A 25,923-nucleotide genomic window follows, 5' to 3' on the forward strand; every position below is an offset into this window, starting at 1 on the left:
CCCCCCAGCCACGCACCAGTGATGGACCCGAGCTGCGTTGGGTGCCACCCCGCTGTGACCATGCTTCATCCTCATCCTCCTCCACCTCCTCCTCATCCTCGTCCTCCTCGTCCTCCAGTAGTGGGCCCTGGCTGGCCACATTTGTACCTGGCCTCTGCTGTTGCAAAAAACCTCCCTCTGAGTCACTTCGAAGAGACTGGCCTGAAAGTGCTAAAAATGACCCCTCTTCCTCATCCTCCTCCTCCTCCTCCTGGGCCACCTCCTGTTCCATCATCGCCCTAAGTGTTTTCTCAAGGAGACATAGAAGTGGTATTGTAACGCTGATAACGGTGTCATCGCCACTGGCCATGTTGGTGGAGTACTCGAAACAGCGCAACAGGGCACACAGGTCTCGCATGGAGGCCCAGTCATTGGTGGTGAAGTGGTGCTGTTCTGTAGTGCGACTGACCCGTGCGTGCTGCAGCTGAAACTCCACTATGGCCTGCTGCTGCTCGCACAGTCTGTCCAGCATGTGCAAGGTGGAGTTCCACCTGGTGGGCACGTCGCATATGAGGCGGTGAGCGGGAAGGCCGAAGTTACGCTGTAGCGCAGACAGGCGAGCAGCGGCAGGATGTGAACGCCGGAAGCGCGAACAGACGGCCCGCACTTTATGCAGCAGCTCTGACATGTCGGGGTAGTTGTGAATGAACTTCTGCACCACCAAATTCAGCACATGCGCCAAGCAAGGGATGTGCGTCAAATTGGCTAGTCCCAGAGCTGCAACGAGATTTCGCCCATTATCACACACCACCAGGCCGGGCTTGAGGCTCACCGGCAGCAACCACTCGTCGGTCTGTTGTTCAATACCCCGCCACAACTCCTGTGCGGTGTGGGGCCTGTCCCCCAAACATATGAGTTTCAGAATGGCCTGCTGACGTTTACCCCGGGCTGTGCTGAAGTTGGTGGTGAAGGTGTGTGGCTGACTGGATGAGCAGGTGGAAGAAGAGGAGGAGGAAGCCGAGAAGGAGGAGGTGGCAACAGGAGGCAAAGAATGTTGCCCTGCGATCCTTGGCGGCGGCAGGACGTGCGCCAAACAGCTCTCCGCCTGGGGCCCAGCTGCCACTACATTTACCCAGTGTGCAGTTAGGGAGATATAGCGTCCCTGGCCGTGCTTACTGGTCCACGTATCTGTGGTTAGGTGGACCTTGCTACAGATGGCGTTGCGCAGTGCACACTTGATTTTATGGGATACTTGGTTGTGCAGGGAAGGCACGGCTCTCTTGGAGAAGTAGTGCCGGCTGGGAACAACATACTGTGGGACAGCAAGCGACATGAGCTGTTTGAAGCTGTCTGTGTCCACCAGCCTAAATGACAGCATTTCATAGGCCAGTAGTTTAGAAATGCTGGCATTCAGGGCCAGGGATCGAGGGTGGCTAGGTGGGAATTTACGCTTTCTATCAAATGTTTGTGAGATGGAGAGCTGAACGCTGGCGTGTGACATGGTTGAGACGCTTGGTGACGGAGGTGGTGGTGGTGGTGTTGGTGGTACATCCCCTGTTTGCTGGGCGGCAGGTGCCAACGTTCCTCCAGAGGCGGAGGAAGAGGCCGAGGCGGCAGCAGCAGAATAGGCCGAGGCGGCAGCAGCAGAAGAGGTAGCAGGGGGAGCCTGAGTGACTTCCTTGGTTTTAAGGTGTTTACTCCACTGCAGTTCATGCTTTGCATGCAGGTGCCTGGTCATGCAGGTTGTGCTCAGGTTCAGAACGTTAATGCCTCGCTTCAGGCTCTGATGGCACAGCGTGCAAACCACTCGGGTCTTGTCGTCAGCACATTGTTTGAAGAAGTGCCATGCCAGGGAACTCCTTGAAGCTGCCTTTGGGGTGCTCGGTCCCAGATGGCGGCGGTCAGTAGCAGGCGGAGTCTCTTGGCGGCGGGTGTTCTGCTTTTGCCCACTGCTCCCTCTTTTGCTACGCTGTTGGCTCGGTCTCACCACTGCCTCTTCCTCCGAACTGTGAAAGTCAGTGGCACGACCTTCATTCCATGTGGGGTCTAGGACCTCATCGTCCCCTGCATCGTCTTCCACCCAGTCTTGATCCCTGACCTCCTGTTCAGTCTGCACACTGCAGAAAGACGCAGCAGTTGGCACCTGTGTTTCGTCATCATCAGAGACATGCTGAGGTGGTATTCCCATGTCCTCATCATCAGGAAACATAAGTGGTTGTGCGTCAGTGCATTCTATGTCTTTCACCGCTGGGGAAGGGCTAGGTGGATGCCCTTGGGAAACCCTGCCAGCGGAGTCTTCAAACAGCATAAGAGACTGCTGCATAACTTGAGGCTGAGACAGTTTCCCTGGTATGCATGGGGGTGATGTGACAGACTGATGGGGTTGGTTTTCAGGCGCCATCTGTGCGCTTTCTGCAGAAGACTGGGTGGGAGATAATGTGAACGTGCTGGATCCACTGTCGGCCACCCAATTGACTAATGCCTGTACCTGCTCAGGCCTTACCATCCTTAGAACGGCATTGGGCCCCACCATATATCGCTGTAAATTCTGGCGGCTACTGGGACCTGAGGTAGTTGGTACACTAGGACGTGTGGATGTGGCAGAACGGCCACGTCCTCTCCCAGCACCAGAGGGTCCACTAACACCACCACGACCATGTCCACGTCCGCGTCCCTTACTAGATGTTTTTCTCATTGTTATGGTTCACCACAACAACAAATATATTATTTGGCCCAATGTATTGTATTCAAATTCAGCGGGATATAAATTTGAGGCCTAGTATTTAGGCGCTGGGTGACCGGTATGGATTTAGTGACAGAATTAGACTTGGAAATGCACAGAAGCGTGTGTGTGAAGTTATTCTGAATGACCCTATGTGCACCTTCAATATTATATACCCTTTTAGGGATAGATTTCAAATAGCTCTGATATAGCAGAAACCACTAAATTATGAAATTGCTAAATTGGGAATTGTACTTCAACCCAGAACAAAAAATGTGCTTTGACGGACACTAAATATCTTGCCCAGCAACAACAGTACAGCGGTGGGTAACGAGAGATTTAGAGGGATTTAAATTTGAGGCCTAGTATTTAGGCGCTGGGTCACCGGTATGGATTTAGTGACAGAATTAGACTTGGAAATGCACAGAAGCGTGTGTGTGAAGTTATTCTGAATGACCCTATGTGCACCTTCAATATTATATACCCTTTTAGGGATAGATTTCAAATAGCTCTGATATAGCAGAAACCACTAAATTATGAAATTGCTAAATTGGGAATTGTACTTCAACCCAGAACAAAAAATGTGCTTTGACGGACACTAAATATCTTGCCCAGCAACAACAGTACAGCGGTGGGTAACGAGAGATTTAGAGGGATTTAAATTTGAGGCCTAGTATTTAGGCGCTGGGTCACCGGTATGGATTTAGTGACAGAATTAGACTTGGAAATGCACAGAAGCGTGTGTGTGAAGTTATTCTGAATGACCCTATGTGCACCTTCAATATTATATACCCTTTTAGGGATAGATTTCAAATAGCTCTGATATAGCAGAAACCACTAAATTATGAAATTGCGAAATTGGGAATTGTACTTCAACCCAGAACAAAAAATGTGCTTTGACGGACACTAAATATCTTGCCCAGCAACAACAGTACAGTGGTGGGTAACGAGAGATTTAGAGGGATTTAAATTTGAGGCCTAGTATTTAGGCGCTGGGTCACCGGTATGGATTTAGTGACAGAATTAGACTTGGAAATGCACAGAAGCGTGTGTGTGAAGTTATTCTGAATGACCCTATGTGCACCTTCAATATTATATACCCTTTTAGGGATAGATTTCAAATAGCTCTGATATAGCAGAAACCACTAAATTATGAAATTGCTAAATTGGGAATTGTACTTCAACCCAGAACAAAAAATGTGCTTTGACGGACACTAAATATCTTGCCCAGCAACAACAGTACACCGGTGGGTAACGAGAGATTTAGAGGGAATTAAATTTGAGGCCTAGTATTTAGGCGCTGGGTCACCGGTATGGATTTAGTGACAGAATTAGACTTGGAAATACACAGTAGCGGGTGTGTGTGAAGTTATTCTGAATGACCCTATGTGCACCTTCAATATTATATACCCTTTTAGGGATAGATTTCAAATAGCTCTGATATAGCAGAAACCACTAAATTATGAAATTGCTAAATTGGGAATTGTACTTCAACCCAGAACAAAAAATGTGCTTTGACGGACACTAAATATCTTGCCCAGCAACAACAGTACAGCGGTGGGTAACGAGAGATTTAGAGGGATTTAAATTTGAGGCCTAGTATTTAGGCGCTGGGTCACCGGTATGGATTTAGTGACAGAATTAGACTTGGAAATGCACAGAAGCGTGTGTGTGAAGTTATTCTGAATGACCCTATGTGCACCTTCAATATTATATACCCTTTTAGGGATAGATTTCAAATAGCTCTGATATAGCAGAAACCACTAAATTATGAAATTGCTAAATTGGGAATTGTACTTCAACCCAGAACAAAAAATGTGCTTTGACGGACACTAAATATCTTGCCCAGCAACAACAGTACAGCGGTGGGTAACGAGAGATTTAGAGGGATTTAAATTTGAGGCCTAGTATTTAGGCGCTGGGTCACCGGTATGGATTTAGTGACAGAATTAGACTTGGAAATGCACAGAAGCGTGTGTGTGAAGTTATTCTGAATGACCCTATGTGCACCTTCAATATTATATACCCTTTTAGGGATAGATTTCAAATAGCTCTGATATAGCAGAAACCACTAAATTATGAAATTGCTAAATTGGGAATTGTACTTCAACCCAGAACAAAAAATGTGCTTTGACGGACACTAAATATCTTGCCCAGCAACAACAGTACAGCGGTGGGTAACGAGAGATTTAGAGGGATTTAAATTTGAGGCCTAGTATTTAGGCGCTGGGTCACCGGTATGGATTTAGTGACAGAATTAGACTTGGAAATGCACAGAAGCGTGTGTGTGAAGTTATTCTGAATGACCCTATGTGCACCTTCAATATTATATACCCTTTTAGGGATAGATTTCAAATAGCTCTGATATAGCAGAAACCACTAAATTATGAAATTGCTAAATTGGGAATTGTACTTCAACCCAGAACAAAAAATGTGCTTTGACGGACACTAAATATCTTGCCCAGCAACAACAGTACAGCGGTGGGTAACGAGAGATTTAGAGGGAATTAAATTTGAGGCCTAGTATTTAGGCGCTGGGTCACCGGTATGGATTTAGTGACAGAATTAGACTTGGAAATACACAGTAGCGGGTGTGTGTGAAGTTACTCTGAATGACCCTATGTGCACCTTCAATATTATATACCCTTTTTGGGATAGATTTCAAAGAGCTCTGATATAGCAGGAACCACTAAATTATGAAATTGCTAAATTGAGAATTGTATTTCAACCCAGAACAAGAAATGTGCTTGAACGGACACTAAATAACTCGCCCAGCTACAGCACTAGGGACAGATTTAGCTGGATATAAATTTGAGGCCTAGTATTTAGGCGCTGGGTGACAGGTATGGGTTTAGTGACAGAATTAGACTTGGAAATACACAGTAGCGGGTGTGTGTGAAGTTATTCTGAATGACCCTATGTGCACCTTCAATATTATATACCCTTTTAGGGATAGATTTCAAATAGCTCTGATATAGCAGAAACCACTAAATTATGAAATTGCTAAATTGGGAATTGTACTTCAACCCAGAACAAAAAATGTGCTTTGACGGACACTAAATATCTTGCCCAGCAACAACAGTACAGCGGTGGGTAACGAGAGATTTAGAGGGAATTAAATTTGAGGCCTAGTATTTAGGCGCTGGGTCACCGGTATGGATTTAGTGACAGAATTAGACTTGGAAATACACAGTAGCGGGTGTGTGTGAAGTTATTCTGAATGACCCTATGTGCACCTTCAATATTATATACCCTTTTTGGGATAGATTTCAAATAGCTCTGATATAGCAGGAACCACTAAATTATGAAATTGCTAAATTGGGAATTGTACTTCAACCCAGAACAAAAAATGTGCTTTGACGGGCACTAAATAACTTTCCCAGCTACAACAGGACAACGGTAACGAGAGATTTAGAGGGATTTAAATTTGAGGCCTAGTATTTAGGCGCTGGGTGACAGGTATGGGTTTAGTGACAGAATTAGACTTGGAAATACACAGTAGCGGGTGTGTGTGAAGTTATTCTGAATGACCCTATGTGCACCTTCAATATTATATACCCTTTTTGGGATAGATTTCAAATAGCTCTGATATAGCAGAAACCACTAAATTATGAAATTGCTAAATTGGGAATTGTACTTCAACCCAGAACAAAAAATGTGCTTTGACGGACACTAAATATCTTGCCCAGCAACAACAGTACAGCGGTGGGTAACGAGAGATTTAGAGGGAATTAAATTTGAGGCCTAGTATTTAGGCGCTGGGTCACCGGTATGGATTTAGTGACAGAATTAGACTTGGAAATACACAGTAGCGGGTGTGTGTGAAGTTACTCTGAATGACCCTATGTGCACCTTCAATATTATATACCCTTTTTGGGATAGATTTCAAAGAGCTCTGATATAGCAGGAACCACTAAATTATGAAATTGCTAAATTGGGAATTGTATTTCAACCCAGAACAAGAAATGTGCTTGAACGGACACTAAATAACTCGCCCAGCTACAGCACTAGGGACAGATTTAGCTGGATATAAATTTGAGGCCTAGTATTTAGGCGCTGGGTGACCGGTATGGATTTAGTGACAGAATTAGACTGGGATATGGCCAAAAAATGAACAGACTATTGCTGGTTAAATGCACTTGGTGTGACAGCTTCACCCTGATGTAGGCTTTAGCCAAAAAACAACCACACCATTGAGGGTTAAATGCACTTGGTGACAGGCGCAGCTTGCCCCTGATTTTGTATATGGCCAAAAAATGAACAGACTATTGCTGGTTAAATGCACTTGGTGTGACAGCTTCACCCTGATGTAGGCTTTAGCCAAAAAACAACCACACCATTGAGGGTTAAATGCACTTGGTGACAGGCGCAGCTTGCCCCTGATTTTGTATATGGCCAAAAAATGAACAGACTATTGCTGGTTAAATGCACTTGGTGTGACAGCTTCACCCTGATGTAGGCTTTAGCCAAAAAACAACCACACCATTGAGGGTTAAATGCACTTGGTGACAGGCGCAGCTTGCCCCTGATTTTGTATATGGCCAAAAAATGAACAGACTATTGCTGGTTAAATGCACTTGGTGTGACAGCTTCACCCTGATGTAGGCTTTAGCCAAAAAACAACCACACCATTGAGGGTTAAATGCACTTGGTCGCAGCTTGTGCTGGCGCACCACAAGACACAAAATGGCCGCCGATCACCCCAGAAAAATGAGACTGACAAACGGTCTGTGCAGCCTAAAAACAGTGAGCAATTGAGGATCAGCAGCTCAATGATCCACAGCTGCAGATCGATCAGTTAATCAAGTCCTTTGGAGGAGTTAATCTGCCTAATCTCGCCCTACTGTCGCAGCCGCAACCTCTCCCTACGCTAATCAGAGCAGAGTGACGGGCGGCGCTATGTGACTCCAGCTTAAATAGAGGCTGGGTCACATGGTGCTCTGGCCAATCACAGCCATGCCAATAGTAGGCATGGCTGTGATGGCCTCTTGGGGCAAGTAGTATGACGCTTGTTGATTGGCTGCTTTGCAGCCTTTCAAAAAGCGCCAAGAAAGCGTCACAAAAGCGCGAAGAAAGCGACGAACACCGAACCCGAACCCGGACTTTTACGAAAATGTCCGGGTTCGGGTCCGTGTCACGGACACCCCAAAATTCGGTACGAACCCGAACTATACAGTTCGAGTTCGCTCATCCCTACTAGTGATAAATTGCTCCTGCAGGATGGAGATGTAGCAATAGACAGGAAGAGGCTGTTGCTACTGCGCACTAAAACAGCAGGTGGATCACTCATCTGAAGGGCACTACTGGACTCCAGAACTACAGAAAATCTAAATTGTGCTACAAAATTACATGGAAATCACTGTTAAAGGGTAACCGTCATGTTTTCATAAAAAAAAAAAAATCAATTTTAGCATATGCTACTGCTGCAGCAGCATTATGCATAAAGCAATCTTTAGTTTCTTCACATACCACTGTTTTCCTTGAGTTTATCCCTTAGTTACAGCTGTTGAAATTATTACAATATGAGGACCTTCTCAAGATGGCTCCTCTGCCAGTTCTCTGAGGCCAAAACTGCTTTCCCTCACTTCCCATACACACTTGCTGTAGCCAGCAGCTCCCTGCCAGCCAATCAGATTGGATTACTGAGAGACACTCCTCCTCACTCTGAAACCTAATGCAGGCATGCAGTGTGAAGGACCGCCCCTGTCTTCTGTTTACAATAAGTTGAGAGACAGACAAGCCCTAGCTCTAATAAACTAGCAAAAAATAAATAAAAAAATTGGACAGTTACCCTTTAAGTAATAGGTGTTTTATTAAACTATGTACCTGATCTGTGCATTGTAGGACATATGGGGAAATGTACCAGGAAAAAAGCATCCAGTGTAATATTACAGGTGTCTATATCAGTAAGGGTATGTTCAAATCAATGCTAAAGGTAATCTGGTGGTCAGTTCCGGCAGAGGAACAGACCACCAGAATTACCGTATACGGCATAACTGGATACCATCGCCCATTGCCCAATCCCCTGTAGGATTTTCTTTTTAAATATAGTGACATGAAAAATAAAAAATAACATAACTAAAAAATCTTAAAATATGTTTAACATAAAAATTTTACTTGAACCATAGGTCATTTTATGATGACACTTTCCTTTTGAAGCTATCAATAGAACCTGATAAGTTTGAAACTGGCTAAATGAGCGGAAGAAGGCTTATGCAGAGACTCTTAACATAATTGCAACAGTAGGGTTTGGTTGCCTTATTGGCTAACTGGAGTTGGGTCCTTCACCCTTATGCAGAAGCACATGGCTTTGCTGTCCATCATGGTTGTAAAAAAAAAAATACAACTTATTTGTGCCATCTTTAGTAGAGTCTAAGGGTCTTGGAGTGAACTTGTTTTCACAGATAATACCCATCATTCTAGTCATCTTCTTAGGCCCTTTTCCCTTTGCCAATGATTGGCAAAGAACATTTATGAACATCACTTATGTTTGCCCGATCATTGCTGTTAGTAAACACACAGTCGATCACCTGACAAATGGGCAAAAACTTGTTTGTCGGGAGCATCTTTTATACAGCATTATAAATGATTGTCACCAGCACTAGTGTTGATCGCGAATATTCTAATAGCACATTTTTATTGCGAATATCGGCACTTTGAAGATGTAGAATATAGTGCTGCTATATATTCATAATCGTGAATATTCTGGATTTTCTTTCATCAGTAACCTCACTTCTTGCTTGTGGGCCAATGAGGAGGCTGCAATGTCTTTGTCTGAGCTCAGCAATATCCCTAGCAACCAATAGGAAAGTTGCCTACCCGTTACTATATAAGAAACTCCCCAGCAGCCATTTTCTGCATTTTTTATTTTTTTGGGCAATTATGAGAGAGAGAGAAAGCAGTGTCATTGCTGTGCTATGTGCTTTCATCTGGATCCTATTCCTTATCCAATTTCATTAGATAGTTAGCTCATATATATATATAATACAGATAGTTAGTGGGAGATAGTCAGTGGTTAGATAGTGATATAGTGTAGCTGATAGGTTCCAGTACAGGGTGTTAGGTAGTGTGATAGGAATTACTGTTTCTCTGCTGCCCATACATACATAGACAAGAAAAGAAGAAAAAAAACGAAGAAAAAAACACAGCGCCTCATGTGTGGTATCGTCTTATAAATAATATAATATTAAGTGCGTAATTCGCTTACCAGATGCTGTTGTGAAGAGTCACAACAGCTGTAGATGCTTTGGCTGGTATCTATCCCCACCAGCTTTAAGGGGATGCCGTGCTGCTGCCTGGGCCTCTTCCTGTCTCGATAGTTCCAGGAACAATTAGTATACACGTAAACACAAAAGTGGGAGACCACTATCCGGCGCTGCAGGCATATAGATGAGTCTTCAGGTTTTATAATGATTTTTTATTTAGGTCAACGCGTTTCAAGGGCGGAGTGCCCCCTTCGTCAGGACAATTCACAGTTCTGTGAATTGTCCTGACGAAGGGGGCACTCCGCCCTTGAAACGCGTTGACCTAAATAAAAAATCATTATAAAACCTGAAGACTCATCTATATGCCTGCAGCGCCGGATAGTGGTCTCCCACTTTTGTGTTTACGTGTATGCCCATACATACATGCTACAGACATAGTGCTGTGATAAAATGTGAAGTTGCATGTATTGCACAAAAAAATATGCGCATCATTAGTGCCGATTTGTGCAATCGAGAAATTAATGACTAGAGATCACAAATTCTAGAATTTGCTAATTTATTGCGAATATTATGCGAAAAATACGTGAAATATCGCAAAAACTAATAATGCCTATGCCTTCATCACTAACCAGCACATCTTCCTGTGTAAATGATGTGGAGATAAGCTGCAGACAAATGAAAAGAGTATAGGGATAAATGGTTGTCTTACCAAGCATTCGCCCATACTAAAGATAACTGCTGTATATAAATGTAGGTAATGAGTGCCGATTGACTTGCTGTGCCACACAGATAATTAATCCCTCAGAAGCCGTGGTCAAATGCAACCATTGCATCTGAGTGGTGAAACCCCAAGAGCGATGTGTTCCTGTGGCCCGAATGGCTCTCCCACGCCAAGATCGAGGGAGCTTTTTGGTTCCTGTAGAGGCCTTGGGCCTTCTGAAGGCCCCAAAGCCTGCCACACTGAAGTTCCTATAGGAACCCATTAAATCTCCCATAGGCTGCAATGTTAAATCCCTATGTGGACTTAAAATAAGTGTAAGAAAAGAATAAAAGTTTTAAAAGTATCAAAATAATATAAAAATTCAAATCACACTCTTTCCCATGTTAAAACTAAAACTAAATGTACAATAAAAATAAAGATCATTGGCTTTGCCGTGTTCCAAAATACTCGAACTATTGAAATATAAGCGTATTTATCCCATACAGTTACCAGCGTAACAGGAAAAATAATCAAAATGGCTGATTAACCTTTTTGTTTTCTTCTCCTCCGAATAAAATTTGAATAAAAGTTATCAAAAAGTCATACACACTCCAAAATGGTATCAATAAAAATTACATATGCCCCCGCCCAAAAAAAAAAAAGAAAAAACATAACTATAAAAAAGTTAGGTGGGTCATAATAGTGCATATTGTACAAAACTATGGAAGAATATTTTTTTTTTTCCCAATTTCAATAAAATGGTTCCATTACAAAGTACAACTTATCCTGCAAAATATAAGCCCTGATATGGCTATATGAACAGAAAAATAAAAATGTTATGGCAACGGAAACTCAGGGAACAAAAATGAAAACGCAAAGACAAAATTTGGCCTGGTCTTTAAGGGGTTAATGATTCCAAGCCTCTTTTCACAACCCTATAAATCATAGAAGAAATACTTTGACATCAAAAGCAAAGTATCTGTACATGCAGACAGCGATTAAGCCAGACTGGACTTCTCTATACAGAGGGCTTTCTAAAATTCTTGTACCATTTGGTATACATCATTTTTTTTTTTCACCCTTTGGGTGATAGACTCTACTGTATGGCATCCAGCACAGGCCTTCATACACATAAACGGAAGGCTTAAACACTGTGTGCTTGGAGCCTATTATTGTCACGTCAGCTCCCTTAGGCCTCTTTCACACGAGCGTGTCCAGATAAGGTCCAGATGCGTTGCAGAAAACCTGCGCGAGTAGGTACACAATTGCAGTCAGTTTTGACTGCGATTGCGTTCCGTTGTTTAGGTTTTATCACGCGGGTGAAATGTGTTTTGCACTCGCGTGATAAAAAACTTGTTCGCGCAGCCGGCATCTCTTCTGTCTTCATTTGTGAGGAATAGGACCGTTGATGACGTCACTGCATTCATCACATGGTCCATCACATGATCCATCACCACGGTGATGGGCCATGTGATGGACCATGTGCTGAGCGTAGTGACGTCATCAAAGGTCCTATTCCTCACAGATGAAGACAGAAGAGATGCCGGCTGTGCGAACAAGTGGATTAAGGTGAGTTAAATTATTTTTTCTTTTTTTTAACCCTTCCAGCCCTATTTTACTTAGCATTCTGTATTCAGAATGCTATTATTTTCCCTTATATCCATGTTATAAGGGGAAATAATACAATCTACACAACCTTGAACCCAAACCTGGACTTATGTTATAAGGGGAAATAATAATGATCGGGTCCCCATCCTAATAGTCTCCTAGCAACTGTGCGTGAAAATCGCACTGCATCCGCACTTGCTTGCGGATGCTTGCGATTTTCACGCAGCCCCATTCCCTTCTATGGGGCCTGCGTTGTGTGAAAAACGCACAAAATAGAGCTTGCTGCGATTTTCACGCATTGCACAAGTGATGCGTGAAAATCACCGCTCATGTGCACCGCCCCATAGAAATGAATGGGTCCGGATTCAGTGTGGGTGCAATGCGTTTAACTCACGCATTGCACCCGCGCGGAAAACTCGCCCGTGTGAAAGGGGTCTTAGGGTTGCCACCCAGTTTTCTTAAACTCTATCTCCTTTGCTTATACTGCGGCATAACTGTGCAGCACGCCAGACCTGCAGGGTATTGCAATAGTGAGGTCACGGTTATGGGCAATCAAGGGTTACTCACTTTTTGGAGGAGAACCCTGGGCAGGCATGTGGCAGTGAAGGAGAGGTAGACACAAGTTCCTCTGGGGGCACACTCTGTTTGTAGGGACCAAGCCTGATGGTGTGTGAGGTGCCCTGGATGTTGCAGGTATTTTGAGTGCCTGGGGCAAGGTCCCTTTAAGGATCATGACGCCAGTGCCTGTAACGGTGGCACACCGATTTATAGCAGTAGTAATTGAGGTACACAGGTGGTATGGTGAACCAAACGTTGCTTTTACTTGGAAAACAGTCCAACTTTATACAGACAGTTGATTATGCAGTCCCTTATATCATAGATGCCACAGCAGGCTTATTTCTCAATAATGGCAGGTAATAATCATGCAAGATACTTGGAGGGTAAACAGTTAATGCTTCGCAGACAAGGCTGCTCTATCCCCACAGCTATGCTAGCTGGCTGGATCCCAAGGCCCGGATGCCTAAATGCTGGCTTTAATCCTTGGTAATAAATCTTCCTCCCGTATTGACCCTTGCTTTTATCTTATAGTACCTCTGCCCACCAGCTTACTTATCTGAGCTGGTTGTATTGTTCCTGTTGTGAGGGAAGCTGCAGGTTTCTCCCAGGAGGTTCATCCCTACTACTGGGGTTACTTCTTCTGTGGTTGTTGGATTAATGGTTTCCAGGCAGGCTGTACTCCTTCACTAGCCTCCTGGTGGTAACTAGAAGCCTGGACTGTCAAGCTGCATGTCAGGAGGAGGCCCTCAGCATATCTCTGGCTGGTGCCTTCTCACTTCTGTCTCCACAGACTCCTGACTACAGACCTCACCCCTCTCTGTCTGGGCCTGGACATTTATACTAGGGGCTCCCTATCTCCCTCTAGTGTCTAGGATGTCTAACTACACCCCAATAGGCCTGCTGAGCATATAACAGGGGAAACAACACATGTGAAAACACATTAAATGAATATAACATCACTGTCCCTTGTGAGCAGGAGTAACACGTGACCCCATTGACCCTTGTGTAGTGCCCACCCCTACCTAGTGGGACACTACAACTGGACAACATTATTAGTTGTTTTACAGATTATAACAATGATGAATAAATTATGGAACGAAGTATGTAACTGAAATGTTTCCATTATTAACTGATGGTTAAAACCCACAATTCTTATAAGGAATGAACCTGTTACACAAAACTAGATTTTCTAACGGCTGAGACGTATTGTGCCAATTTGTTATAGGTGACGTGAATTGATTGGCAATATCGATGCTTCATCCTGGCTGTGCTATTACTATTCTCAGTGGTGTTTTCTTTGGTTCGATGTTTGGCACTGACATAGTACATGTTTTATATAGAATATATAGGTCCTGCTAAAATCAGGACACAAAGAACTTGGAAAGAAGTTGTTCAGTATTTTTGTATTGTTAGTATCCTATGCAATTTTATTTACATAGATTTCTACAGTGATATCAGTCAAAGCTCATAAGGAATTGGAAAAATGAGGCCCATCCACATCATCACTTCTTTGGATTCCTAGAAATCACAAAAGTTTTTTTTTTAAGTGCACATAATATAAAAGCTAAGTGTAAATGTGTTGAAGCAGTTGTAAAACCTCAGAATGGTGTAAAATAACAAGCTGAGTAATACCTTACTAATCACAGGCTTTTGAGCAAAACATCTTTAAAATTAAATGGGTTCTCTGGTAGTTACATAGTTAATACGGTTGAAAAAAAACTATAAGTCCATCAAGTTCAACCAAGGGATAGGTGGGGATGCGAATCCCAGAAGTAAGTGAGACTCCGATTTCTACACGTTTTCATATAAAATATTCATAGTATACCGCGACACTCTCTTCTCTTCATCAATTCAGCAATAACAGACACAGCACACACCACACATCACACGGGAAACCAGGAAACCATAAGGTGCAATAAACAAGCAACCACATACACAGCTACATATCTATATAACATCAGACAAGGTATTATTTATGACCAGAAGGGTGGCCCCCACTGGCAGTTTGTATTAGAGACCAGGAGGGCGCCTCCAGCTTACTACAAGGCTGGAGTACCCCTCAGACATCAGGTCTCAACTGAGGTTTTAAAGCCCATGTAGCCACACCCACACTCAGACACACCCAGTGCACACACACTAGGAAGGAATTAACCCTTCTCACACCAGGGAAGGGAAGACAACCACTTAAAGGGGAAAGTGCACACAAAACATGTAACACCCCGTGCACACCGATAAAAGGCACACCTATAAAGAGAGGTTGCCAGGTGCAACCGCATGCACATTGCAGCGAGCTGCCTAGCACAGCTCAGGCTGCTTTGCTGCCACATAAACAATGTTGCCAGCGGAAACCACAGGTGAGGCAACATACTTCAGCCCTCACCTGTGATTGACAAGAAAACCAAGACTGCTTGCGGTTCAGGAGTCACGACCATGACCGCTGTCCCCTCAGATTTGTATTTTTAAATGCCCTTTTTTGTCTTTTATTGTCCTTTTTAGAGTAGCTGTAAGCTATGGGGGGTTTAATTTTAGCCATTTATACTTGTTACCTAAATGAATATTTTTTTTTTTTTTTGTGTGCAATTACTCAATGTGGATTTAAAGCTCTCCCATTTATCCTCTGTATTATTATGTGACAGTAGCTGCTCCCAATCTATGCCCTGAAATGCTGCCCTCAACCCAAGGAAATTAGTTTTTTGTTTTTTTATTCTGTGTCTTTGCTCTGCCTTACAGAGTTTGCTTCTTATAGTTTAGGGGCAATATAATTATATTGTGGTCACTGTTACCTAGTGTTTCTCGAACAGTAACATTACCAACAAGTTATGAATTATTAGAAATGACCAGATTCAACAGCGCATTGCCCCTAGTGGGAGCTTTTACAAACTGGCCCATAAAGTGGTCCTGCAGCAAGTTCAGGAATCTTCTCCCCGTTGCGGTTGAGGCAGAACTATGACCCCAGTCAATGTCTGGGAAGCTAAAATCTTTCATTATGACCACTGTACCAGCCTGTGCAGCTCGCTCTATTTGGTTATACAGTTGCGTTTCTATTCCCACTATGATGTTAGGGGGTCTATAGATTACACCAAGTATTATTTTTTCAGTGTTTATATCCCTTTGGACTTCTACCCATAAGGTTTCCATATCCTTACCATCCGCACCCACAATTGCCTCTTTCTCCCTTGTCTTCAGATCACCCCTCACATACAGGCACACGCCACCACCTTTTCTATTGACCCTGTCTTTCCTAAATAGTGTAAAGCCCTCAATATTAACAGCCCAGTCATGCGAAGAGTCCAACCATGTCTCAGCCACACCAACTACATCTATGTGTTCTTCTAGTACCATAGCCTCCAGCTCCCCATTTTGCTAGCTAGACTTCGGGCATTTGTGAAAATACATTTTAAATTACTATTACCTGTAAAATGAATATCTGAGATTTTTGGGTTACCTTGGTTGATGTTTGTATGTAACAGGTTCTTGTTACCAGCAGTTCTATTTTTCATCAGTGTATAGTTCTGCCCAGTCTTCACCCCACTTTTCTCGCTAACCCCAGTCCCCGCTAAATCCCCACTGTCACCTGCTATATCCCACTCTATCTACACTATCTACCCTTTATTATTATGACCCCCCACCCTTCCCCCAGATCCTAGTTTAAAAGCTCGTCCAGCCATCTAACCATTTTTTCAGCCAGGGCAGTTGCACACTCACCATTAAGGTGCAGCCTGTCCCTACTGTAGAGCCTGCAACTGACCGAGAAGTCAGTCCAGTTCTCCATGAACCCAAACCCTTCCTTCCTGCACCAGCTTCTGAGCCACTTATTTAACTTCCTAAGCTCCCGTTGTCTCTCTCGTGACACTCTTGGCACTGGTAGTATTTCTGAAAACACTACCTTGGGATGCTGGGAGTTGTAGTTTTGCAACAGCTGGAGGGCCGCAGGTTGTCATCCCTAACCTAGGCCATGTGACCAATGAACTTGACATCACATGCCTTAGGAAGAGACCTAAGCACTCACAGAGTACTATGGCCTCTTTGTACAACTGACTTCTCAGACCCCTGCCGATCTCATATTGATGACCTATCCTGATAGGTCATCAATATGTAAATCCTAGAAATCCTCTTTTAAGGGGCTTCCCAAAATAGAAAAATCCATTTTACAAGAGTGAGTGCTGTGACAGCAGGAATGGTCTCACAGTGTCACGTATAATACCATCAGTTAAAAGGCGTGGATAGAATAGTGTGGAAGACTGGTCCACTCAGCTACCAAAAATAACAGGTCTGACTCAATGGAGCTGATGGACAATAAAAAATTGTCATTAAAACTAGCAAAAAAAGGGTCAGATTTAGTAATCCTGTTTAACGTTAAGACAGTGTAAACTTAGGCCACTTTCACACTAGCGTTTACGTTTTCCTGTATTAAGTTCCGTCATAGGTGCTCAATACCGGAAAAAAACGCTTCAGTTTTGTCCCCAGTCATTGTCAGTGGGGACAAAACAGAACTGAACGCTCCAAAATGCATTCCGTTCCGTTTAGTTCCCAGACCGGAGAGCAAACCGCAACATGCTGCGGTTTGCTTTACGTCCTGGGATGCGGAGCAAGATGGGCATGACCCCCAATGCAAGTCAATGGGGACGGATCCGTTTTCTCTGTCACAATCTGACACAATAGAAAACTGATCCGTCCCCCATTGACTTTAAATGGAGTTTATGATGGATCCGTCTTGGCTATGTTAAAGATAATACAACCGGATCCGTTCATAATGGATGCAGATGGTTGTATTAGCAGTAACAGAAGCATTTTTTGCTGAACCCTGTCGGATCCAGGAAAAACGCTAGTGTGAAAGTAGCCTTAGACTAGACAGTCTTAAGATGTGCCAAACTTATCAGTGGCTCAGGCTAGATGACAAAGTTGGTGCATCTTTAGACACATTTGTCTAACTTTACACTACTTTTGCTCCAGAATGTTGACACACATTTTGCATTGTTATCCATGCCCCTTTCCCACTAAGCCACATCCATTTTGTCTTAAGCCACACCCCCTTGTCGAGATAAGCACCAAATACTCTAAAATGTATAACCAATGTGGTTTAAGGAATGTAGCCCAGTATTTTATGCCCATTGCAAGAATTATAGCACATTAAAGGGGTTGTGCACTTTTGGTTTGTTTGTTTTTTTGGCAAACCCCCTTACTGGGTAGAACTGCGAACGGAAACATACTGACCTGCTTCCCGGCGCTGGCTTCCAACTCCTTAGCTCCAAACCCCTGGCTGTTCCGCTCGATTCCCTGGATGTTACCTTCCTGTTTAATGTCACTGCAGCCATTTGCAGATTCAAGTAGCAATAGCAGAATAAAGCGAATAGGGGCTCATTAAAACCTAAATTTACTGGCTTGCAACAGCAAACTTATTAAGTATTTCAAAAATTTATTTATTTATGTTTTATATATGTAGTATTTTTTACCAAATATACTCATAAACTCCGTCCATTGCTCCATTCACTTGCTGCTATTAAGAATCCATAATGGAGAATCAACAGCTCTCTAAGCAATGAATTAGAACTTCATGCCACATGCCTCATTAACCCCTTAAGGACGCAGGGCGTATCGGTACGCCCTATTTCCCGAGTCCTTAAGGACTCAGGGCGTACCGGTACGTCCTAACTTTAAATCGGTATTCCGGCGCCGCGGGGGTTAATCGGAACGGGATGCCGGCTGAAATCATTCAGCCGGCATCCCGTAACAACGCGGGGGGGGTCATTTGACCCCCCCGTATCGGCGATCGCAGAAAACCGCAGGTCAATTCAGACCTGCGGTTTTCTGCGTTTCCGGTCCATTCGGGTGTCCTGTGACCCGATGAACCGGAAAAAGACTGCGATCGGTGGCGTAATTATACACCACCAATCTCAGTCCGAGGATTTGAGGAGGCGGTGCTGGCCCTGGTGCTGAACACTGCTGTCCAGGGTGCTGATTGGTGCAGGGGAGAGAGGCGCGAGATTCAAACTTCCTGCGCTCCTCTCTCCCCTCCTCTTCCTGTTCTGCACGAGCACCCGGCAGCATCGTCCAGCACCAGCTCCTGTGTCCCCCTAATGGCCATCCATCACCCTCCTGCACCCATCGCCACCCAGGTAGGTTAGGGTCAGTGAGGGAGAGGCACCGTTAGGCAGGGAAAGAAGGGAAAAGTTAGAAAAAAAAAAAAAACTTTTATTCCTAACTTTTTTGATCCATCTATCAGACCCCAGCCTCCCCCCTGCCACTTGCCCCCCCTACCAGCCCCCCACCACCACCAGCCCCCCCAACTCATTTTGAGTTTTGTTTGGCTGTTAACCCATTTTTTCCAGTAATAAAGTAAGGATTAAATTGGAAAATTTTCCAAAAAATAGAAATTTCAAAATTGTTTCTCCATCTGCCATTAACTCTTGTGGAACACCTAAAGGGTTAACAAAGTTTGTAAACCCAGTTTTGAATACCTTGAGGGGTGTACTTTCTTAGATGGAGTCACTTTTTTGAAATTTCTATTTTAGGGGTGCAACAGGGGGCTTGAAATGGGACATGGTATAAACAAAACCAGTCCTGCAAAATCTGCCTTCCAAAACCCATATGGTGTTCCCCTCCTTCTATGTGCTCCTGTTCGGCCAAACAGTAGTTTACAACCACATATGGGGTGTTTCTGCAAACTACAGAATCAGGGCAACCCATTTTGAGTTTTGTTTGGCAGTTAACCCTTGTTTTACTCCTGGAAAAAATTGATTATATTGGAAAATTTTCCAAAAAATAGACATTTCAAAATTGTTTCTCCATCTGCCATTAACTCTTGTGAAACACCTAAAGGGTTAACAAAGTTTGTAAACCCAGTTTTGAATACCTTGAGGGGTGTACTTTCTTAGATGGAGTCACTTTTTTTGAAATTTCTATTCTAGGGGTGCAACAGGGGGCTTGAAATGGGACATGGTATAAACAAAACCAGTCCTGCAAAATCTGCCTTCCAAAACCCATATGGTGTTCCCCTCCTTCTATGTGCTCCTGTTCGGCCAAACAGTAGTTTACAACCACATATGGGGTGTTTCTGCAAACAACAGAATCAGGGGAACCCATTTTGAGTTTTGTTTGGCAGTTAACCCTTGTTTTACTCCTGGAAAAAATTGATTATATTGGAAAATTTTCCAAAAAATAGACATTTCAAAATTGTTTCTCCATCTGCCATTAACTCTTGTGGAACACCTAAAGGGTTAACAAAGTTTCTAAACCCAGTTTTGAATACCTTGAGGGGTGTACTTTCTTAGATGGAGTCACTTTTTTGAAATTTCTATTCTAGGGGTGCAACAGGGGGCTTGAAATGGGACATGGTATAAACAAAACCAGTCCTGCAAAATCTGCCTTCCAAAACCCATATGGTGTTCCCCTCCTTCTATGTGCTCCCGTTCGGCCAAACAGTAGTTTACGACCACATATGGGGTGTTTCTGCAAACTACAGAATCAGGGCAACCCATTTTGAGTTTTGTTTGGCAGTTAACCCTTGTTTTACTCCTGGAAAAAATTGATTATATTGGAAAATTTTCCAAAAAATAGAAATTTCGAAATTGTTTCTCCATCTGCCATTAACTCTTGTGGAACACCTAAAGGGTTAATAAAGTTTGAAAAAACAGTTTTGAATACCTTGAGGGGTGTAGTTTCTAGAATGGGGTCATTTTTGGGAGGTTGCTATTATCTAAGCCCCACAATATGACTTCAAACCTGAACTGGTCTATAAAAAGTGGGATTTTGAAGATTTCTGAAAAATTTCAAAATTTGCTTCTAAACTTCTAAGCCTTGTAACATCCCCAAAAAATAAAATATCATTCCCAAAATTCTACAAACATGAAGTAGTCATATGGGGAATGTAAAATCATCGCAATTTTTGGGGGTATTACTATGTATTACAGAAGTATAGAAACTGAAACTTTGAAATTTGCAAATTTTTCGAAATTTTTGGTAAAAATTGTATTTTTTTATGCAAAAAAATTAACTTTTTTGACCCAATTTTAGCAGTGTTATGAAGTACAATATGTGACGAAAAAACAATCTCAGAACGGCCTGGGTAAGTCAAAGCGTTTTAAAGTTATGAGCACTTAAATTGACACTGGTCAGATTTGCAAAAAATGGCCAAGTCCTTAAGGTGAAATAGGGCTGAGTCCTTAAGGGGTTAAACCTACATGGTAAAAACAGCCTTGTGTATACACTGTCTATGTATAGTTCCTATAGTATAGCGTTCCTAATTACAGGTGTATGGTAAAATACATGTTGCAGTTGCATGTGATTGTTCCACCAAATATCCCAATAGGGGTAAGAACCTTGTTGTCAGTTAGACGTTTGTATTCATGTCAAGTCATTTGTCCAGTCATTAACTCTCAAATGATATATCAGTCAGTGCCTATAGGTGATGATTACTTCCCGGAAAAGAAAAAACACTAGTGTGAAAGTACCGTAATTCCACAATTCTCCTCAACATCATATTGCAACATTTTGTAGCTCCAGGATCGGGGTTTCTATTTAATATAGGATTTGTATAAATTTAGGGAATATACTAGAAACCTAGATCACACAGATGTAAAATATTGTATAGGGATAGTGGAGAAGAATCCTGGAATCAGCAGAGAGAATCTTCAGCTTCCAGGATAATCCTTGATTAATCTAGCCTATTCTAGGGTGGTAAATCACTGCACTTTATTGACAGTGTGTTCCTAGGAAACATTATTGACTTAGCTATCTATTTTATATTCAAGAAATGTAAAATCTTGCATCTTTGTAAATTGTAATATATCTTCACTGATGTGTTATCCTGTCTGCACTGATTCAGTCCATTTTTTATGTGTACATGAAGTAAAAATATGCTCCTACCTGGAACCCATCAGGAAGCATGGTAGCTGCTTGTGTGAATACTGTAGACAGTTTTTGGTATTACTGAGGTATCCAGAGCCAAAGCCTATGTATAGAAGGTGACATAAAGAATAAATATTTTTGCAAACAAATCAGTTAAACACAGCACAAGATGCAAACTCATAAAGGGGTTTTCTAGGCGTTCAATATTGATGGCCTATTCTTAGGGTATCTCATCATTATCTGATCGGTGGTGGACTAACTCCTGCCACCCCTTCCTATCAGCTGTTTGAGGAGGCTGTGGCACTTCAGTGAGCGCCACAGACTCCTCACAGCATACCAAGCACAGCTCCATAAATTGCATAGCAGCTGTGCTTGGTATTGCATTCCAGGTCCATTCACTTGACAGCAAATAACTGCAAATTTCGGGTTCATATTGAACTTTACAAGTTCGGATACCCGGACCCGAACCCAGACTTTTTCACTGAAGTCCGGGTTCAGGTTTGCTGTTCAGGTGATTTTAATTTTTTCCGTTATAACATGGTTATATTGGAAAACAATAGCATTCTAAAGATAGAATGCCCAAAAATATGGCCATTTAGGGGTAATAAAAAAAAAAAAACCTTGCCTCATCCACTTGATTGCACTGCAGCAGATTTTTCTATCCTCACTGAACAGGACCTGCCAAAGGACCTGCGATATGCGTGATGACGTCACCACGTGGGAGAGCGCAGTGATGTCATCGCGCACAACGCAGGTCATTTGGCAGGTCCTGTTCAGTGAGGATAGAAGAAGCTGCTGCAGCGCGATCAAGTGGATGAGGTGAGTTGTTTTTTGTTGTTTTTTAACCCCTAAATAGCCACATTGTTTTGCATTCTGTCTTAAGAATTATATTATTTTCCGATATAACCATGGTTTACCAGAAAATAATAAAGTGAAGTTTGGGTCCCCATTGACTTCAAGGGGTTCTGGTTCAGGGTCAAGTTCGGGCCCCGAAGCCAAACTTTGACGTGAAGTTCGGCGGAACCCGGCAAACCCAAACTTCCACGGGATCACTCTTCCCTATTGATGACTTATCCTGAGGATGGGCCCGCAATATTGAACTCACAGAAGACTCCTTATATAAAGATCTATTACAATGATGCCATAATATAAGTTTTACTATAGAGCACCGGATAATAAAAAATGGCCTGACATTAAGAAAAGGTGAATTTTTATCTATAAAACACCGGACTCAAAACATAGATATTGGAGGATGGGGACTATAAAAAAAAAATCCATCTAGTTTCTTGCACACATTGTATTATACATCCATCCATAAATCCCTGTATCACTGAGAAGCTGGTAATGAAAACGCGCGGAAATACTACCAAATCTATGAGATAGAAGAAAGATCATAATCTTGTTCAAAAGTTCATCCTTTAGTATAAGCAGGTCTGTAAATTAGCTGCCAGGAACTAGGGACAAAGCAGTGTGAATCTGCCCCTGATATAAAAGATGAATTACTGTCCTATACACAGTTCACTTTATCTCATTGCATGTTGGACGCAGAGTTATAGGACCTGTAATAAAAAAAAGATTATTCCTCCCTCTTGCTGCGCCGCTTTATTTTCCGGTACTTTCGTCTCCCTGTACGTGCCGTCACCCTGAGAAATGCACACTTCTGGAAATGAAAAAACTCCCATTCTAGGAATTTACATTTTTTGTGCGTCTCTTGTTTACACTGACACAGTAAACAGCAATTATACAAGAGACGGAGCCTTTGAAGCTGAGAGAAATTGTACAGGAACGCATTCATCTTAAAGTCAGCGAGAAGGATGGTCTTCTGCGCTGTATGCGAATACAAGAGGAAAGCCAGATCCCGCTAATCATGATGTGTCACAGGAGGTCACGTATAACAATCTCTCTGAACGGCAGAACGATTCCACTAAATTTATAGAAAAATGGATTGGGCAGCCTTGGTCACTTGGCTGGCTCTCCTTTATCCAGGTTATGAAAGTATAAAACCCATTTGACCCTTGTATTAATTTATGAAAGCACAGTAAATTACAGACAGCCTGGCGAACTGTAAGCAGCCGTGGGATTTGGATCTCAGTGAAAATCATATCAGTATGTAGGTTCCTCGCTCAGAAGTAAGGCCTCATGCACCCGACTGTATTTTGGTCCGCATGCAAGCCGCATTTTTTGCAGATCACACACGGACCCATTAATTGCTATGGGTCCGCAAAAAAAACCTGACAGCACACGGATGTTGTCTCTGTGCTGCCTGCATCAGTGTCGCAAATTATGCAACCTGTCCTATGCTTATCCGTTTTGAAGGCAAGAATAGGCACTTTTACAGTGGGTTCTGCAAAGATTGCGGGATGCACACGAACCGCATCCGTATTCTGCGGATCCGCCAGAAGCTCTTGGATATATGCACTCGTTGGCATGCGCTAACAGATTCCCTTTAAAGCCCAGTGAGAGGTGTTGATACATGCTGCATATACTGTACAGGTGCAACAGCGGTGCGCAGAATAGCGCCCCATCTTTGTAGCCAACTACAGTTACATAGACATTGTATGGTAATATTTGATTCATTTTGCATGGAGCTCTTATTTGATCATTTTATGTTAGTTTCATTTTAGCACTGTGCTTTGTGTACTCTACAATATATTTTTTACAGTGTATGGTGATGGCACGATAAATGGAGATGAGCGAATTTCCCAAAAATTAGTTTTGGATCCAGTTCACTTAAACCAGCCATCAGATTTAAATCGATCTGAATAAATTCAGTTCAAATAAAAAGTACCCTAATAACACCAAGACAGCATTGTTAATGTCACGTGACAATGATACATATGGGTAAATGGATGGTAGCCGGTTTAATAACACATTGCACTGTGTTTAAATTTAAAAACAATCCAAAAATGATCCCTTGGTGGAAGATGCCTACTTCTCTGTCTTCTATCTTCTAGCAGCTGCCATTTTGTAAGATTTGTGCAGGATGAATCCCCAAAAATTCTGAATCATTGGCACAGATTTTTTTTTCTCCAGAAATTTGTAACAAATTTTATTTGTTTCGAATCAATTCACTTATCTCCCACCATAAAACATTATTATTTAGAAAACTGTATTGCACTGTTATTTGGGTGCCATCAAATTGCAGTGTACAACACATTCTCCATTTCTGTCTCGATGTGTGAGATCTTTCTCTTCTGCACCGAGGCAACCCACTTTTTACTGTCCCTACTCTTTAGGCTGCAATGGCCCCTCAGTCTCCCCTTTCTCATTTCTGCTGCTGCCTTCAGTCACTACAGACAGGATCCACAAGCTAACCAGAGAATTATGTGCATCAGTAGCAAATACAACCAGGAGTGAAACGTGATCTTGGAGGCAAATTAGGTCATTAAAAGGGTTTTCCAAATTTTCGGGATAGGTCATCAGTATCTGATCATTAGGAGTTCAATATCCCGGACCCCCACCGTTCATCTGTTTTGAGAAGGCAACAGTACTCCTGTGAGCACCGCTGCTGTCTTGCAGCTTATCAAGCACAGCTCCGTACATTGTATAGCGGCTGTGCTTGATATTGCAGCTCATCCCCATTAACTTCCCGGGTGTCGGACCCCCACCGATCAGATACTGATGACCTATACAGAGGATAGGTCATCAGTAAAAAAAAAAAAATCTCAGAGAACCCCTTTAAAGGGTTTGTGCCAAGTTTCTACGTTTTTATTTACAAGTAATCACCCTATTTTTCATATACCGACTAATTATTAAAACATCATTTTTATTGTGTCCAAAATAAAACAAGTTATGAATTTAAGTGAGTTTAAAATGATCAGTTGTGCCACATACTTTCAGAGGTCTAGTTATTGATCAATATCGCTACTTAGTATCTTATTTGCTAACACTGAGCAAAAAAGAAAAAAAATTCTGCCCCCCGAATTGTTTCATCAGTCAGGCTGGCGTTCTCAGGGGATCGTGCAGGCCCTGCCCAACCCCCTGAGGAAGCCAGTCTAACTGGCCAGCCTGACTATTCATAACTTTTTTTATTTGGTGATGTTTTAATAATTAGTCGGTATATAAAAATTTGGGTAAATAATAGTCTTTTGGAAAATACACCTTACATATACTGACAGTCAGTATGCATATAAGTGTCAAAGTTATATCCTATCCGTAGGATAAGAAATAACTGATCACTAGGGGTCTGACCTCTGGGTCCCACAGGGAATGACCACCCATTTACTCTTCACATTGACATTACTAATCCTGTATTGGAGATAAAGAGCTTGAAAGGGATGGGATACAAATACAGGAGTCCTCAG

General features: G+C 42.7%; 1 protein-coding gene across 4 annotated transcripts in view; it reads left to right on the forward strand.

Annotated features, from left to right (window-relative positions):
• Positions 1–25,923, forward strand: part of ADGRB2 (adhesion G protein-coupled receptor B2) — a 509,181-nt gene that overhangs the window by 67,444 nt on the left and 415,814 nt on the right. The gene's annotated exons all lie outside the window — the stretch shown is intronic.

This window comes from Bufo gargarizans, chromosome 3 (genome assembly GCF_014858855.1).
Source record: "Bufo gargarizans isolate SCDJY-AF-19 chromosome 3, ASM1485885v1, whole genome shotgun sequence".
NCBI classification, from domain to species: Eukaryota; Metazoa; Chordata; class Amphibia; order Anura; family Bufonidae; genus Bufo; species Bufo gargarizans.